General features: G+C 46.6%; 1 protein-coding gene across 3 annotated transcripts in view; it reads right to left on the bottom strand.

The window, feature by feature from the left end:
- Window positions 1-16,386, bottom strand: part of FHIP1B (FHF complex subunit HOOK interacting protein 1B) — an 889,991-nt gene that overhangs the window by 685,080 nt on the left and 188,525 nt on the right. For all 3 annotated transcript variants that reach the window (XM_069640430.1, XM_069640429.1, XM_069640431.1), the window contains one exon: window positions 10,548-10,608. The gene's annotated coding sequence lies outside the window, so the exon portion shown is untranslated. The remainder of the gene's footprint in view (window positions 1-10,547; window positions 10,609-16,386) is intronic.

The following is a 16,386-nucleotide window of genomic DNA, read 5'->3' as shown; positions in this document are numbered from 1 at the left end:
ATACAAATATGCCGCCATCCTGACAATCTTGTCGTGTTCATCTTTAGCTTTAGGAGCCATATATAGTTTAATTAGGGCCACATGTAAGGGACCCTGATCTCTCCAGATATCTGACCCAGTTGTAGTGACCTGTTGTGCGATCGCCTGCAACCATACGTTTTGGTCCTGTTCAGACCATTCACTTCTCACAAAAAGTTTATGTAAGAGGTGCTCTCTTGCTATTTTGATGTCTACCAGTGTCGTCATTCTGGAAATTGATTTCCTTCCTGACTTACCGAAGTTAGTATTTTATTTTGCAAAACAGACCGTTTCTTGAGAGCGTTCCTTTTTGAGAGGTGTTTTCACAGCGTAGCACAGCGTGGTGATCCAACACGATTTATGTATCCTATCAGTTAGTACACTGTATTAAGCTGCACAAGTGGTAGATCTAATCCAGAATCCCCGGCTACTAGCCGCCACTCTGTTAATGACTCCAATCAAGCATTCCCACTAAGTCAGTGCCTTGTCTGGGATTGCTCAAGGGAAGCCCTTATTTATATATTTTTATGACAAGTTATAATCTGGATGATGAACCCTTGTATAGCACCCCTCTCTTAGAATCCCCCTGACCCCACTGAGCCAAGAAGTAGGTTTGTTTTGCAAATTAAAAAGGTTTATTTGAAAAATTAAATAATAGATATATATCACACTTTTATAATAAATTCATATTTGATATGACACTTAGACATATGACAGTGATCAACAATGGATGATGTTATACTAGCACACTGGTTTAATAATTTAGGAGTAGTATAGAGGATAAGGTAGCTGAGAATGCTTTATGGTTTCAAGGAGATGCAAAGATAAATAAAAGGCAGTACAGAAATAAACTTGATATGATTTCAGCAAAAGATAATATGATCACTTTTTCTCTGACAATTCACTCCCCCCCCTATGCAATGTAAGGAGATGGAAGTAACACACACAGTCTTCAGGAATACAATCACAGTACAATACGAATTCAGTTCCCCCCTAGCAAGCATATAGCACCAGGGATGATTTTGAAACACAGGCGAAAGACTTTCAGGTGATTTGCAAGGGAGTGAAATATGCTAAAATTGATTTTAATTCACTGTAGAGGTTCAGGGTGAGTGAGAGATACTTTAAATCAGTTCAGGTCCACACTAACAATGATTAATGAGGGATTATCAGGTTGAAAACGGATTTCAGTAATGGAAGCAAAGGACAGATCTTTCTACACGTGGTTGAAATGAAGCAAAATGTCAAATCGCTGCACTTTTTTTCGAGTGCGTCGAGCGCAATTACGGAGGCGCTATAAGGAGTAGTAAGTCGGTTTAGAGCTTGTTGGAAAGCTGGGAATCTTAGCTTTACAATAAAAGTTAACCTTAGTTCCTAGGATGCACGGTTCCAATGATACAGATGATTTTGTAAAGGTAGTTTTTCAGAAATGAAATTACAGTTTCGGAATGACAGATGTGCTTTGAAAGGTTTGAATCAACATGAGGAACACACGATTTCTTATGATGCAGTTCTAAACAGGTTCAAATGTTTTGAATCAGATTATTTTAAGCTAAGAGATGGGTTCTCCACAGTTCTAGCTGGGTACTCACACTATAAATTTGAAAGGAATGGCCTCGTCACGGATCTGGTCAACAAGTTTAGCTGCGGATCTCTCTGCTCGGCGAGTCAATCAGGCACCGGTTCTGTTCACAGCGGTCTGGTCTGGTTGGGACTGGACTCCGGGCGGTTTCTGGTACTGGTTCTCTGGTTCTGGATCTCGGGTTCTGGATACCGCACTGCTTTCTAGGTACTGGTTCTGGATACACGGGACTCTTAGCAAGCAGCAAACCGCACAGCCCGGCGGTTGAATAGTTTGCAAAAGATTTTGAGGCCTGCTGAAGAGTTCAGCTCTTTGGAGTTTTTGTTCTGGAGTTAGTCTGGATCTCTGGAGTTCTGGATTCTGGAGTTCTCCGTCAGCGTGCTGCGTAGGAATTCAGTTGAAGGTTGGAAAATGAATGTCCCTGTCTGGCTTCCAGTGGCTCTTTTTATGTCTTTTGAAAATGGGTGTGGATGCTAAATTTCTATGCCCAACCCACTCATGATCTGATAGGTCAAGGATTTCTCTTTGACCTGATTTTAGAAGGGAGCAGTGAGTCAGAGTGAGTCAGAGTCTTACAGTCTATTGAAGAAACGCCCCTTTGCTTTTACTTAGAAAATTAATTTTTCATAACTAACAGGTTTCCCAGATACACACGACGTTGACATTACATGTACATATCATATAATCGCATAAGGTAGTCTCTGTTCCAACTCTGATGTTTCTAAGAGCTTGCATTCAAAAATGACAACTTATTTTCGTTTTTGGTAGCTTTTGCAACATTGGTTATTCATCAAATTTTTACACAGACCTGTACCCTCTTCCTGAGCATATTAATCTAAGTTATCGTGTCTCTAGCATAAATACAGTGTTTGCAGCATTCATAATTCCCGGGGTTTTGCCTCAGAACATCACAGAGCGACCAGCCTAGTCTTGAACTGGGAGTGAATGTGTCATTTTAAAGGTCCCAAAGTTGTACATTTCTGTCATCTGGTTACAATTAGTTATCAGTATTCTTATAAAACATATATTTGCCTTCAATTCACTTCACTTCAGTGTTTGGGTCTGCCCCCAGAAGCTTGGTGAGTCAGAGATCACATGTCTGGCTTCTCCCAGAGCAGTGTGTTGACAATAAACACCTAAAATCTGCATACCCTATTCAATGGAAAGAGTCTATTGTGTTGACTGAGGTCAGCAGACCAGGGGGCCACTCTGCATTTGGTTAGCATGACCATGTGATCTCCTGAGCTGTTGCTGATAAGGGCTGGTGTGAATGCTTCCCATGGACAGAGGCCCTTTGAACTGTTTTAATTGAATCAGACTGCCTCCTGTGAACAAACCTTTGAAGTCCCAGCTAGCTCAGGATGCTGTTTAGCTTCTGCAATACAGGTCCCCAGTCAGAGTTTAGACCGCTAGCCCCGGTTTGTGTCCAATGCCGGTACTGCACCCATTTTTGGGATCTGTCTTGAATTAATTCCATTTCAAAAAGGGGATTTTACTTGATAGTATATGATCCTTGCTCAACATTGTTTTGATGGGAATCCTTACAGTAGAGTGGTGAGGTGGAATACCCCACAAGAATGTTGAATCTTTAGAGTGGTCTTGTGAGCCATGATTTTAGCAAATTTTTGAAATCAAGAAAATGAATTCCCAACAGCTCTGGGTTGCTTTTGGCAATCAGCATTGCCATTCCCAATGGTTTCAGGCTACTGTGTGTGTAGCCCAATGGTGATTTTAGGCAGTGCCCTCCTGTGCTCACAAACATAGGCACAAATGGGTGGCAGCCTATTCTTCATGTTTCCCTGTGCACTTTCTGGGGAGTTCTGGCCATCATGATGTTTTCAATGCCAGTAATGCACAGTTTTGTGGTAGGGCTTGGATGCATGGGTAAAAACATCCCACAAGAGTAAGATAGTGTGATATATTTACAAGCCGAGCCAGAGAGAGATTTATTTACAACAAACCGAAAGAGTGCAAATAAAACCACCTGAAGCCATGCTCAGTGACCCAAAATACAGATTTGCAGGCATGGCAATATGTACTGTTGGGGGGGCGACAACCTTGCTAAGCTGCTTGCCCCTCCCCCGCAGGCCATGCCCATTATTCTTTTCACTATGCCCAGCACTTAGGCAATGCCATCCCGTTTCTCGTCCCACTAAAAGAAAGGTGTACATCTGAGGTCTCCCCACCCTGTCTAACCAGGGGCGCATGCACTACTGACGTCTACCACCCAGCTGAATGCAGAAATGAACTCCAGCACCCAGGCCGGTAAAGTAAGTATCCTTATATCTGGTAATAGCACAATCTGGTATTCCAGTGCTTGAATACCAAAGGCTCCATTGATGCATTTGGCAACATTTTACTATTTCAGTGTGTATTTATTTATTTGTTTTAAAGTGTGCTAAATTGCGTGGGTATCACTTCAAGGCACCTTAGAGAAACAAAAAAGGGCACTGGGTATAGCACATAGGTGAGGTATTTATACAAGAAATAGGAAGCATAGGAGGAGGCCACATGCCCAAATAGTCTCCTTAGTTACAGACAGTAGCCATGATTTAATCGGACAGTTCTATTATTACACATTGGAAGTGACGCTTATGCCAAGGCACCATGGTTTACAGAAATTCTGCTGCTTGCAAGACATGTGGACGTCAGCACTGGGGAATGAAAGGGGGATCACACAACGCGATTGTTTGTGGTAATACTTTGTACTGTGAAAAGTGGAGCAGTTGGAATGTGTTGTACACGTCAAGCAAACAAAGTTTTTTTTCAAAAAAGACACGTGGACGTCAGTGGCAGATTTAAAGCAAAGGGCCCCATGGGCAGAACTGACAGAGTTGGCGGAGCTTGGAGTAGGCAGAATTATCATTGCAGGAAATGTGATAATGATCAACTTTAGGGCCAACGGTGATGTTTTTTAAGTGACTTTTTTTTTACTGTTGGAGTTGTGTTTTGGGGGTCCGAGTGGCTGGAAACCGCTGGGTCGCCTCACCAGGTGTAGCTAGTAAGAGTGGTAATATAGGGGCATCTAGTCGGAAAATAATTTTTGTTATTCACTCTCAAACTCGTTGTGGTGCTCCTAGGCCCAGTATAGCATGTGCTGTGCTGCCTGCTGCTGTTATCTTGCCTGACTGGCTGCACCCAAATTACAAGAGGGGCTGCTGTAGGAAACCACCAAACCTGCCTGAGATCGATTGCCATCCACGGCACACATCGTAACATTGCCCTTACATATTTCATTCTCCGCCAGTGCTCCACCCCAGGGCAAGGTAGGGAAGGGGGGGAAGGGGATGTGGATGTGCATGTGCCAGCGGCCTTCCCAAAAAACTTTCTAGTGATTACAGCTGCTTAGTATTGCCATATCTATCTCTATCTGGACGAATATTAATATTGCTGTTTTGTTCATGACGCAACACATTGCGGTTTAATTATTAGATGCTACTGCGTTTGATGTACAAATAGGACTTGCATAGCTCGAATTAGAACGTCTGCAGATAAGGCACAGTGAGACATAGCCCGGCCATTTGTCCATTATTATGCCAACATACATTACTCTTGTTCATTTCTCTTTACCCCTTACTTTCCCCACCCAGTAAGGTGCAGAATGAGACATGCTTTCTTTTTGGCATAAAAGGCAGCAGATTTTATTTTCGCACATATAATAAAACACAGCCAACATTTGTGAAAATAGCTCAGAAGGTGCGGCGACTGCTCCGTGTCCAAGAACTTGATTCCCCATTTTCCTAACACAGTCTATAGTAGGCACAACTCCCCCATCCCTTCGTGCCAGAGACCCGCCTGCCCCTACAGGTGTTTCTGGGCTGGGAGAGCGCCGTTTGTTCGGGGGAAGCTGAGCCTCTCATTGTTACCACCAGACGCCCCTGCCGTTAGGCGCTGGTCCGAGAAGAGCGAAGACCCTTCCGGCTTTCCCATGGCTCATTCGCAGTCTGTGTCTTGTCACTGGTTGCAAAAACACCGCCACACTGCCTTGCCGTCCTGCGACGTCAACGACCAGGCCTTGCCGTAGCTGTCCTTCCTGTAGGGTGGGGGGAAAACGAATTACTCCTTTCTGCTGCGGCGGGCGACATCCTTCTGCCGGAGGGGCTGGATACTTCCTGCCTTCGATGCCCGCCGCTTATATGGGGGTTAGCCCGCCCCCTTTCTTTGTTCGCTCTTCGCAGGCTTTTCCGGCACTTGGCACACTTCTCTTTGTTCCTCCCCCTTACCCAGGGGGGAGGAAGTCGAGGAGGACCCTGCCCAAGTTATTGGGGCAAAAACAAAGAGGTGATGGCTGGAAGGTTTAGACTGAATCTTAACCACTGGGATTGCTCGGGGCAACCCTCCAGACCATCGTTCTTCGCCTGCCAAGCCATTACAGAAAGGGAAAGACCATATGCAAATCAGGCTTGGCCCCACCCCAAAAGGGGAAGTCCAGCCCGAACTGCTAGGTCACATCCCTTCTGCACGAGACCACAAGCATCCCCAAACACGTTTCACCCTTGTTGGGGCTCATCAGTGAGGAGTAGCTTGGGTCTCTAGGCCCAGCAGGCACGGGACCCATGTCTGGGCATACCCGTCCCACTCGGGGTGACAAAGCAAAAACAAAGAGGTGATGGCTGGAAGGTTTAGACTGAATCTTAACCACTGGCATTGCTCGGGGCAACCCTCCAGACCAAAAACGATGGTCTGGAGGGTTGCCCAGAGCTTTGCCCGTGGTTATGATTAATTCAAAACCTTCCAGCCATCAACTTTCTGTTTTTCTAAAGTCATCCCGAGTGGGACGGGTATGCCCAGAGGTGGGTCCCGAGTCTGCCGGGCCTAGAGACCCAAGCTACTCCTCACTGATGACGCCCAGCAAGGCTGAAACATGTCTGGGGATGCTTGTGGTCTCGTGCAGAAGGGATGTGACTTAGCAGTTTGGGCTGGACTGCCCCTTTTGGGGTAGGACCAAGCCTGATTTGCATATGGTTTTTCCCCTTCTGTGGTGGCTTGGCAGGCTGAAAAACGATGGTCTGGAGGGTTGCCCAGAGCTTTGCCCGTGGTTATGAGTAATTCAAAACCTTCCAGCCATCAACTTTCTGTTTTTCTAAAGTTATTGGGGCGCCTTCTCCATTTTTTGGGGTTTTCTCCGTCGTCACCTTCAAAACAAATTGCCCAGGATCACACACTTTAGTTTAATGGGATGTAAGACCAGTTGAGAACTTAGGGACTTGACCACATCTTCCTAGTCTAGTTGGCACAAATGTGTTCATGTTTTGCTTTAAAAGATGTAAAGAGGTGACTTATAAGGTACACGAATCATAATAAATAACTTGACAAATATATGAACCTTTATAGAAATAGTTTAAACAAAAACGAGTATATGTGTAACATTTTCCGCCTCTACCCTATCTTGATTGGAAGATGATGTTATGTGTGTCCGTAGCAACATGAATCCTCTGAACTATGCTCTTTTGGACAGTTAAAGGTAGTAAGGGCTAAGTGTGTACAGAATAGTTATGTGTGAAACAACCTTCGTCTCTATGTCACTTTGAAATCGTGACACCAAGAGGCAGAGGCTGGTAAGGGCAAGGTTGAAGAAAACAGCACATAACATGCTAGCACCACAGCAAGCCAGCTCAGCCGATTCAACGCCCCTTTACACACTGCAGGTTCGAATCCCGTCGGGGCCTTGGCGCATGTTTTCTGGCTCTGCGAGAAGGGCACGCTTGGCCTTTGCCCCTTTCTAAGTCCAGCTCTGCAGGGCTGAAGTTCTAGTCATAAGGTAGAAGTGTGGTAGAGTCAAGTATAGGAGTCACTGGGGGGTGGGAAGGTTATTCTTATTCTATTAATATACTCGGGCAGATCAGATTGTAATATGTTCCTGTTAACAAGAGAACTCAATTCCAATGCTGTGGAGGTTGAGGGGCCACTTCTAAGCGATGTCCATATAGCATTCTGGGTATTTCAACATCTTTGACCATGCGTTTGTGTTGCACATATCTCTATCCTGCTAGGAAGCATTGTGCAAACCGGCTTATTTTGTGTGCCGAGAATGTTGGTCACTGAATGCTATCCTATGTTCTTTTTAGTGGTTAATCGATTTTAGTTTTTCATACTCACATTACTAACTGCTGCCTTTGGGAATATGCCACTGTTGGTCACTCTTGGTGAAAATATGGCTTACACAGTGGTGTCCATACTCTGGGCAAGGCTGCGCGTTCTCCTTCAGGAACCCTGACTGTACACCGTTCTTAATAGCACAAGACTGACAGTTTTGATGCCAAACACCTTTAAAAGTGCAATGTTGCCTCTATAAGTGATGGTGGGAATGGTGTTTGTTTACATGAAATGCACGAAACGTTTTAAGTAAAAACCTTTTCAATTAAGATGTAAAAAAAAAAAGAGATCCAGTGTCTTGTGGAATTCTACGTTGGTGTTGATGTTCAATATCTAGCAGCTGCCCTGGGCGGCGGAGGGCGGCGGCTCTCACGTCGGGTGCCTCCGCCCGGCCGCCGTGTGTGGAAAGAGAGGGCTCGTGTTTCCGTGCCAGTGGAAGGGGACACCGTGGGCGCCGGCCGGCGCTCCCCTGCGTCTCGTTTCCCGGGCCCGCTATTCAGCGCACTGGAAAGCCAGGCGATCCACACTCGCTGCTCCGCGTGGCGAGGGGCCTGGGGCCCGAGCACCACACGCGCGCTGCATGCCATGCACGCACCCCCAAGGGAACCAACCAAGCACGGGAGGGCGGCTGCGGGAGTGAAGCTCACTCTGCACTGACTGCACTCCACCGTTCAGCACAGAGCCGTGTGTGCGGATGACACAGCCCTGCCACTCAGAGCTGGAGCAAACACATCAGCAAACACAACTGAACTCCACCACTCAGAGACGTGTACAAATGAACTGCGCTGCTCGGAACTGTATAGGCATACCATGACATACCATACCATACCATCCAGAGTTGCATGCGCCAACAACTTAATTTTCTTGAGTTATATTTACAACGAACTGATTGCCAAGAGCTGTATGTACAACAGACTGAACATCCCGGAGCAGCCTGTACAACTGACTGAGCTCAGAAACGAACAGATATATTAGTAACACACCTGTGATGCACAGGGGGGACAGCCCAGCAAGTCGGTGTGCTAGGGGAGGGGCCACCTTTTGGTCCAAGAAACTGGAAGAGACACTGGGCTAGGTCGGGGCTCCGGGGCACAGGCAGTTAGGTTAAGATACTGAATAAAGTAGGTTGCACGTGAATAGCTGGTGTCTATGTCTTTCTTCATTAGCTGCGGAGCAGCCCTCTGTTGTTCTGGTGAGCAGGGCCATCACAACACCTTAACAGCATGCCCATATCACAGTAATGTCCACAGAGGAAACAATACTGCCTCAAGGATTCTCATCACTGGTAACATCAAGCAGCTGTATAGTGCAAACATTTATGAGTCACTATTATAAATCTGTTTCATGATGTTGCACTCACAATACAGGGCAACATTCCCAATGCAAATCACTTTCATGATGCAGCCACCACAGTATTTTAGAGTATTCTCACTGGAAATCACTATCATGAAGGTACGCCCACAATGCATGCAGATATTGGCACTGAAAACCAGTTTCTTTAAAGCAGCAGTAACAAATATGTGAACATTGCCTCTCTGTTTGCAAGCATTGGCACAGAAAATCAATTTCATGATGCTGGGCCCACAATATATAACTGCATTCATACGGTCAACCTTGCCAGTGTGAATCACCTTCAAGATGCTACACAAAAATATGGGGTAACATTCATGCTGTCAATCATTTTCATGATGCTGCATGTGTAATATACAGGCACTGTCAGTGTAAATCACGGTTGCACCTACAATGTATGGCGGAATGTCAACTGTACACCGCGCGCGGTGTGATGCACATTACAAATGCATGCATGCATGCATGAACTCGGCCTGTCACACACACACACTCTTGCACATGGTCACTGTACAAAACCAGAAGGTGTTTCACAACCTAGTCCCCGCAAATCCTGTACTCAAGTGGCCAGGGAAAGGGATCCTGACCCTGGGGGTGGACAAGCGAGGGAGGATCATCTGGGTTGGGGGTCCTCGGGGAGTGGGGGAGAATCCCCCAATGGCAAGACATGGTATCCCCCTTTTTCCACAACCCATCTAACCCATATCCATGTTTATTTTGTGAGAAACTACAAATCCCATAATTCCTCCACAGTAATTTTTGACAAAAGTACTGCACACCAAGGAAGATGAGGAATGAGGTCAGAAGGATTACCTCCCCTGACTTGCATTGGCCTTGTCCCTGTAATTAGGTCAGGCAGAGTCAGAAATGTGGCTCTAATAATGTACACCTGTCACTTATTAAGACTCCCTGTGAAAATAAAAGGTGGCGCGCATAAGCACACTTTCAGCAAGGCTGGGTACGTAAAGGAAAACATTTCATTGGTCAAAGACATAAATAATTCACTTAGTACAAACAAGATGGCATTATTGACAAGAAAAATATTCTACTCCACAGAAAACTACAGCACAACAAATTCATATACAACTTGCAAATAGACCTATAAAGTGAAACCATGTAATACATTACTAAAGGGCCTCTCGGGCTATTAAAATGCAATGTGGACACCAATGTTGGTGGCTAGGAGGAAAGTGTGGTTGCAATCGGTAGCACACCCGACTAGTCTACATTTAAAAATGTGATATAATGGCTAACCAGACGTGATGAATCATGGGGCTGATATAACATTGGTTGAAGACATGGAAAGCCCAATCACCGGCGGCAGAGCGACGATGTAATTCTACACCCATGCATGCATTGTGGGCAACCAAGTTAAGACGAAGAGCCATAAAAAAGCCTCTTCTTCAAGGTCAGATTCCACAAACTACAACATAATGAAACATATATTTATCTGAAAATTCGGTATGGACTATCGTAAAAGTAAGGAGAACTTCAGTTTTATTACCTGTGCAGCACCTCTCGTACGAGTCTTGAGCTGTAATTCTTCACGTTTACTTGTGACATTTCTGAAAATACAAATAGGAGGGGGGAATTATTTACTCCCATTGGATAATAACAGTGCTGGGTAAACTCAAACAAAAATCAATGACATACAGGAACATTACAAGGACTGACTCATTTACCTGATCCTTAATTTTAAACCTTCCAGCCATCACCCCTTTTGTTTTCCTTAATAGGGGTTAGCCATACTATGTGATTTACAATGGCATCCTGAGAGAAAGCAACTCTACTCTAGTCCCAATGACCAACAATGTTGTATAGCCAATGATCCAGGTAATGTTTTTCAGACCAATGTTCCTTCCCGAACACAAGAACCACCACAGATTAAGGGCTCAACAAGACCCCTCCAGCTAATGTTCCTTTATCCAGCACAGCTGGTGGGACAACCAGGCCTTTTCAGACGATGAGCCTCAGAGGGTCTGCACTTCACTTTCAATGAAATGTCCAAAGCCTCAGGGTGCATTTTCTGACTGACTTCCCCCACAAGCCTTGTTTTACCTCATTATTGCACAATTGCAATGCTGTACTGGCTTACGAGTGCCCCCAGGGGACAAACTACTCAGGAGATACACAAAATGAGAAAAAGTTGCATATCGTTTGTAGCAGAAGGAAGGTGAATGAAGAAAGGAACCGGAAAAAGGTCAAGTTGAGGGCAGAGAAGTGCCAACATTTAGAGGTAGCACTGCAATTCAGTAGCACTTCCTTATACCTAGAATTCCCATCCCAAGTGCTGCGGATACATCACAATCACGCGCTGGGACTGATTACCCATGATGCACCCTGTGGAGGATCTTCCAGCTGGGGTCCATGTGCACTCTCTGAACATGCAGTCAAGCAGTATTAGTTAAGATTTCCTTTAGAAGTTGTGAAGGCATCATGGAGTAAACACAGACAAAAGATTCAAATGTGTTCTCAAAAGCTTTATTTAACTTAAAATACAGGATGGACTGAGGCCTAACTTGCCATATGCTAAGGTGGGATTTCCCTACCTAAAGAAAACTAAGGATAGTCTGTGTCCGGAAGTTTAAATCAAATGTCTGGCTGTGTCCAAAATCTATGCTTGCCCTCACAACTAACTGTATGCAATGTGTAGGGATGTCAGCATCAAAAACAATAGCCTCCAAAAGAAAGTTCAGAGCTTCTTCCAGCTCTTGGCTTGGGATCAGCTTCCCCTTCCCCAAGTTCAAAATAGTTCACAAAGTATCGGGGCTCCCTTCCCCAAGAGTTCAATTCTTCCAGCTTTTAAAAAAAACAACAGTTCCTTGGGACACTTCCCAGCTCCTTTGATATCAATACTTTCACCAGTTCACTTAGACAGTTCTGTTTCTTAACTTCGAATTCACATACAAGACTGTTGCCGAACACCTGTTTCTTTATACATACTTATATTTGCTTTTCCGTGCAGGTCTAGGCGCAGTTGTCGGACCACACAGTCCACCCATTACAGGTCACACAACTGATACCCCTTCTTACTGCTTTCACCAATAATCATCCACTGCTTCCATCTGACAGTGATGTTTAGTAGATTCCCCAGTGTCACCTTCCTTAGACACTGTACCGTGACTTGTTTAGTCACCATACACTTCGTTAAACCTTTATGTATTCCTCTGGCTCTTGCCAACACAGACTTCCTCTTACCCTGTACTTCTTGGGCGCCTCATAGCTTTGGGCCAACACTTGGTTTCTCCTTTTCATACCATTCTTGGTATTCTCTTGACTTTGCCAATACTTGTTTCAAACAATACATTCTGTGTATCTGCCACGTGTAATACTTTGCTTTCACTCCATTCACGAGTGTTCAACTTCCTTTTCACTCTGTGCAGCATTCAAAAGTGCTTTCAATGACTTTCAGTACACTCAGTATTTCAAAGTACTTGTTTCAGTTCAAAAAGGATTTCATTATAAGTTACCTAAGCACCCTGGTATGAGTGTTTCCCTGCTTTACAGTCACTGGTCGCACACGGCAGCTTCCTTGTGCTTGGCGTCCCTCGCAACGGGCTTCTCAATGCTCCTTCAGCTTTCCGGCTTCCCCAATCTCTGCCTCTCCCTTGCAGCATCCATAGAGAGCACCACTCGCCCTCCTGGCTTCCAGCGGTGGCTGAGGTCAATGGGACTTTCACAGCTCCTGCTGCGTGGTCCCGTTCAGGAGGATACCAGGACCTCCAGACCGTCTCATGACCGACCACGGCCCCGGCGTCTCTTTCTCCTGCCCAACAGCTTCCGGCACCTGGGTCTCCGGCTCTCTTCTCTCCCGCCCGTTCTCCTTCTCTCAGTGCTGCGGGCATGTTTATATCCATCAGATGTGTTAAGTGACCTCCGGTGGGGGTCATTGAGCTCAATTTCATGACTATGGAGGAGCCCATTAGTTGGACATGCCTTGTTGTTACATCACTATTTCTCCATAGCCCTCTCCATTGTCTCAGTACCAGAGTGGTGTTTGGAACTTTCTGGTTTAATAAAAGGAGCATGTATAATTCTGTTTCGTCTGTTATATGCCTGTGTATTAGTCACATGAGGATGTGTACTCCCAGAGCGTCTCTTCCTTGTCCCAGTCCTAAAGTTGTGTTTCTGGGGGACAGTTCAGAGGGAAGAAAAGGGAAAGGGCTGATAGAAACCTACAAAGGCTTTAGGGTTAGTGGGTTCAGTGTGAAAAGTGAACGGGGAATACCATGTTTCATCGAAGGATGTCCTCTCCCCACTCCCCAAGGTCCTTCCACCCAGGTGATCCTCCGTCGCATACCCCCCCCAGGGTCGGGATCCAAAAACAATAGGCTTTCCCTGGCCACCTGAGAGGAGGATCCCAGGGAAAAAGAAGTGAGGACGCCCTCAGGTTCCTCACAAAGTGTAAATTAACAAATTAATTCACCCACTTTTCAACCTAACTCCGATATCGGAACACTGATGCATGATACGCGAGGAGCACTGATCTCGATCTGCTTGCGCATCTAGATGCTATGTCCTCATAGTCTGAAAGGCAGTCGCTGGAGGAGCCTAGACAGGTCCTTCATAGCAAGGATGTGGTCTATGACAGAGCAGACTGCCCAAGAGGCGAATCACAAGCTGCAGATTAAATGAGTTGAGGTGCTTGCTGACCAGTTCAGCCCCTGTAGGTGTGTAGGAGAAGGGAGGAGCAGGCTTGGGTGATAAGGTATAATTTCCATACCCGTCGGACACGATTATGAAGCGATGGTTGGAGGGGTACTGCGGGCTAGATGGCAGAACATGTGGGCAAAAAGAGTTGGAGTGCCCAGTAGGGATCGGGAAGTGATGGAGCCTTAAGGTGGTGTGTGGGGGGCTGATGGCACTTGGAGAAGGGTTTCTCCTGGTAACCATGGCACACAATCACAGAGTGGGGGTCGGTTAGGAGCTGATGGCGGTTGGAGAGGGGTTTCTCCCCGTATCCATGGCGTACACATGAGTGAGGGCCGAAACCAAAGCAAAGGTGTGCCCCGTGATATTACGTGGCGGGCATTCTTCAAGTGCAGGACATAGGGCCCATGAATTGAGTGCACAAGCTCGACATAATGTAGCAGATGATTTTTGTGGCGGGATCAAGGTACCAAGGTCTGATTGAGTACAGATGCAGTATATGACAGAAGGCGGAGGTGTGGGCTTGGAAGGCAGATGTGTGGGGCTCATATTGAGGGAAGGAGTGGTCATGACAAGAGCATTGAGAGAAGTAACTCTTAATGGTGGGGAGGATATAGGGGGCGCTGATGCATTGATCACAGTTCTAGAAAATGCCTCTGCATAGGAACACGTACTGACGAGTGAGGGATAGATTTATGGGTGCATTAGGTCGTCAGCTATTACAGCAGTGCATGTAATCAAAATGAGTATTGGGTAATTACAAGTGTAGGCAGCGCTGGCTGAAGGTGCGCTCAGAGGGTGCAGCCGCCCAAGGGCGCCCCCAGGGCTCAGCCAAAGAAGAGCGCATTGCCTCCAGCTCAATATCCTGTAAACAGTGCCTTAAAGAAGTGATTCTTTAACAGACGCCATTTACCCAACCCTGAGCTGGCGTCAAGGCGTCCTTAAACACTTTACAAGAACATCAGGGGGCTCTGTTATATTGCCCAGCTCAGCCGAACAACAGAACTGCGCCCCCTGCTGTTCTGCGCTTGCCGTGGGCGGGAAGTGGGGGGGGGGAGGGGGCACAATCTCGCACAGGGCGATGGCAGAGCTGGGGCGACACTGAATGCAGGGGTTCTGATGGCATGAGGCATAATAAGCCTACGCATGGTGGAGAACAGGGGTAGCACTCAGTCCTGGGCCATCATGGCGTGGGAGCACAGGTATTTGGCGGGCCTTCACACGGCGTGGGTCGTGATTTCGGTCTGCGTGATTGGCTGCGCAGTGGTTTTGGACACATGACCCCTCGGGACGAGCGAGGTGCTGAGGGGGAGCGGGAACGCGTCCCCCTCATCAGCGTAGCAGACGCAGTGGGTGTATCAAGGGGTTCACTAAGAACACGTCATGGTTTTACCTGTAGATGACCAGGTGCAGGTTGATGGCATCATCGTTGGCCATCCGTCCATGTGTTAGAAAAGCAGAAGGTGAAAGAAGAAGTAGAGTGCAAAGAGGGGCGACGGACTGGAGGAGGAGTGAATAATCGCGCCCAAGCTAGACTCTGCCCTGGGAATCTGCAGGCACCCGCCAGATATTGTTTTCGCTATAAATGGCCATGGAACGATGTGAGGAGTCATCGACTATTAGGTATTGGTGCCATGGAGTGTAATGCAAGGAGAAGGGGGCGGTACCCCTTAGGGGTCGATCCTCGGCACTGTGCTGGTATGTTGGGGTACATTGCATGATTTGCATACTGGGCTGAACAATTACCGACACTGGCAGAGAGATTTTCCTTCTGAGGTAGCGCATAGAATTGTGAAGTTGTTATTGCAGGTGCTGCTCTGGTGGGTGCAAAGCAGCGGGGGCGAACAGGACTGGGCGTCTGGTCAGTGCACTGGGATCACCTTGGTTCCCTCAGTGCCTTTCCCAGGACATGGGGGAGATGGCCACAGCCACACCTTGCCCAATTTAGTCATTGGGACAACCCTTGCTCAAATTAGTCATTTTGACAACAATATGGTGCATTCCATATACTTTGATGGCATGCACCTTTTTGCTGTTGCATTTTGTGACTAAATGCACCCGAATGCCTTCCAAAAAGAAACTGGCGTTATGTCTCCATCCCTGGCCTTTGCGCCTTCGCCGCCCCATCAGGTCCTGGTGAAGGTTACACCGATGCTCACATTATTACAGGCCTAAAGCTGTCCATCAAACATCTTTCCCTCTCTATGGCCCGAACAGAAATCATAAGGAAGGGAGGGACCTTTTCTTGCAAGGAAGGAAAAAGAAGGCTCTAAAAACAAACTGCTTCCCTGGGGGGCCCCAGGCACATCGGAGACAGCGCAGAGTGGAACATTTCACCGACACGAGGAATAGGGCGCACCAGGGGACAGGACGCGGCGCCATGTAGAAATGGAGTCCACACGGGCTCACAGCACAAAATGCCTGGATTACTTACAGCTAATCCTTATTAATCACAGTCCTACTCTACCTTCACACAGCTCTTGAAACACTTGTGTATAGGCGCGTTATAAATGCCTCATCATATCATATATCATTATCAAGTGAGGGGGATCCCAATTCTTGAGAAGAACCCAGAGTGCTTTAAATGTGTGCAACGCTTTTCAAGGTCAGTCCTGCCCAGATCTCCCGTTTAGGTATGAAGGGGCTGGATTACCCAGAAACCGCCGGAATATTGCCCAAACCTGCACAGTCGG

The sequence above is a fragment of the Ambystoma mexicanum genome, chromosome 7q (assembly GCF_040938575.1).
Source record: "Ambystoma mexicanum isolate Mex_15411 chromosome 7q, UKY_AmexF1_1, whole genome shotgun sequence".
NCBI lineage: Eukaryota > Metazoa > Chordata > Amphibia > Caudata > Ambystomatidae > Ambystoma > Ambystoma mexicanum.
The sequence above is the reverse complement of the archived record's forward strand: the minus strand, read 5'-3'. Positions and strand labels throughout refer to the sequence as shown.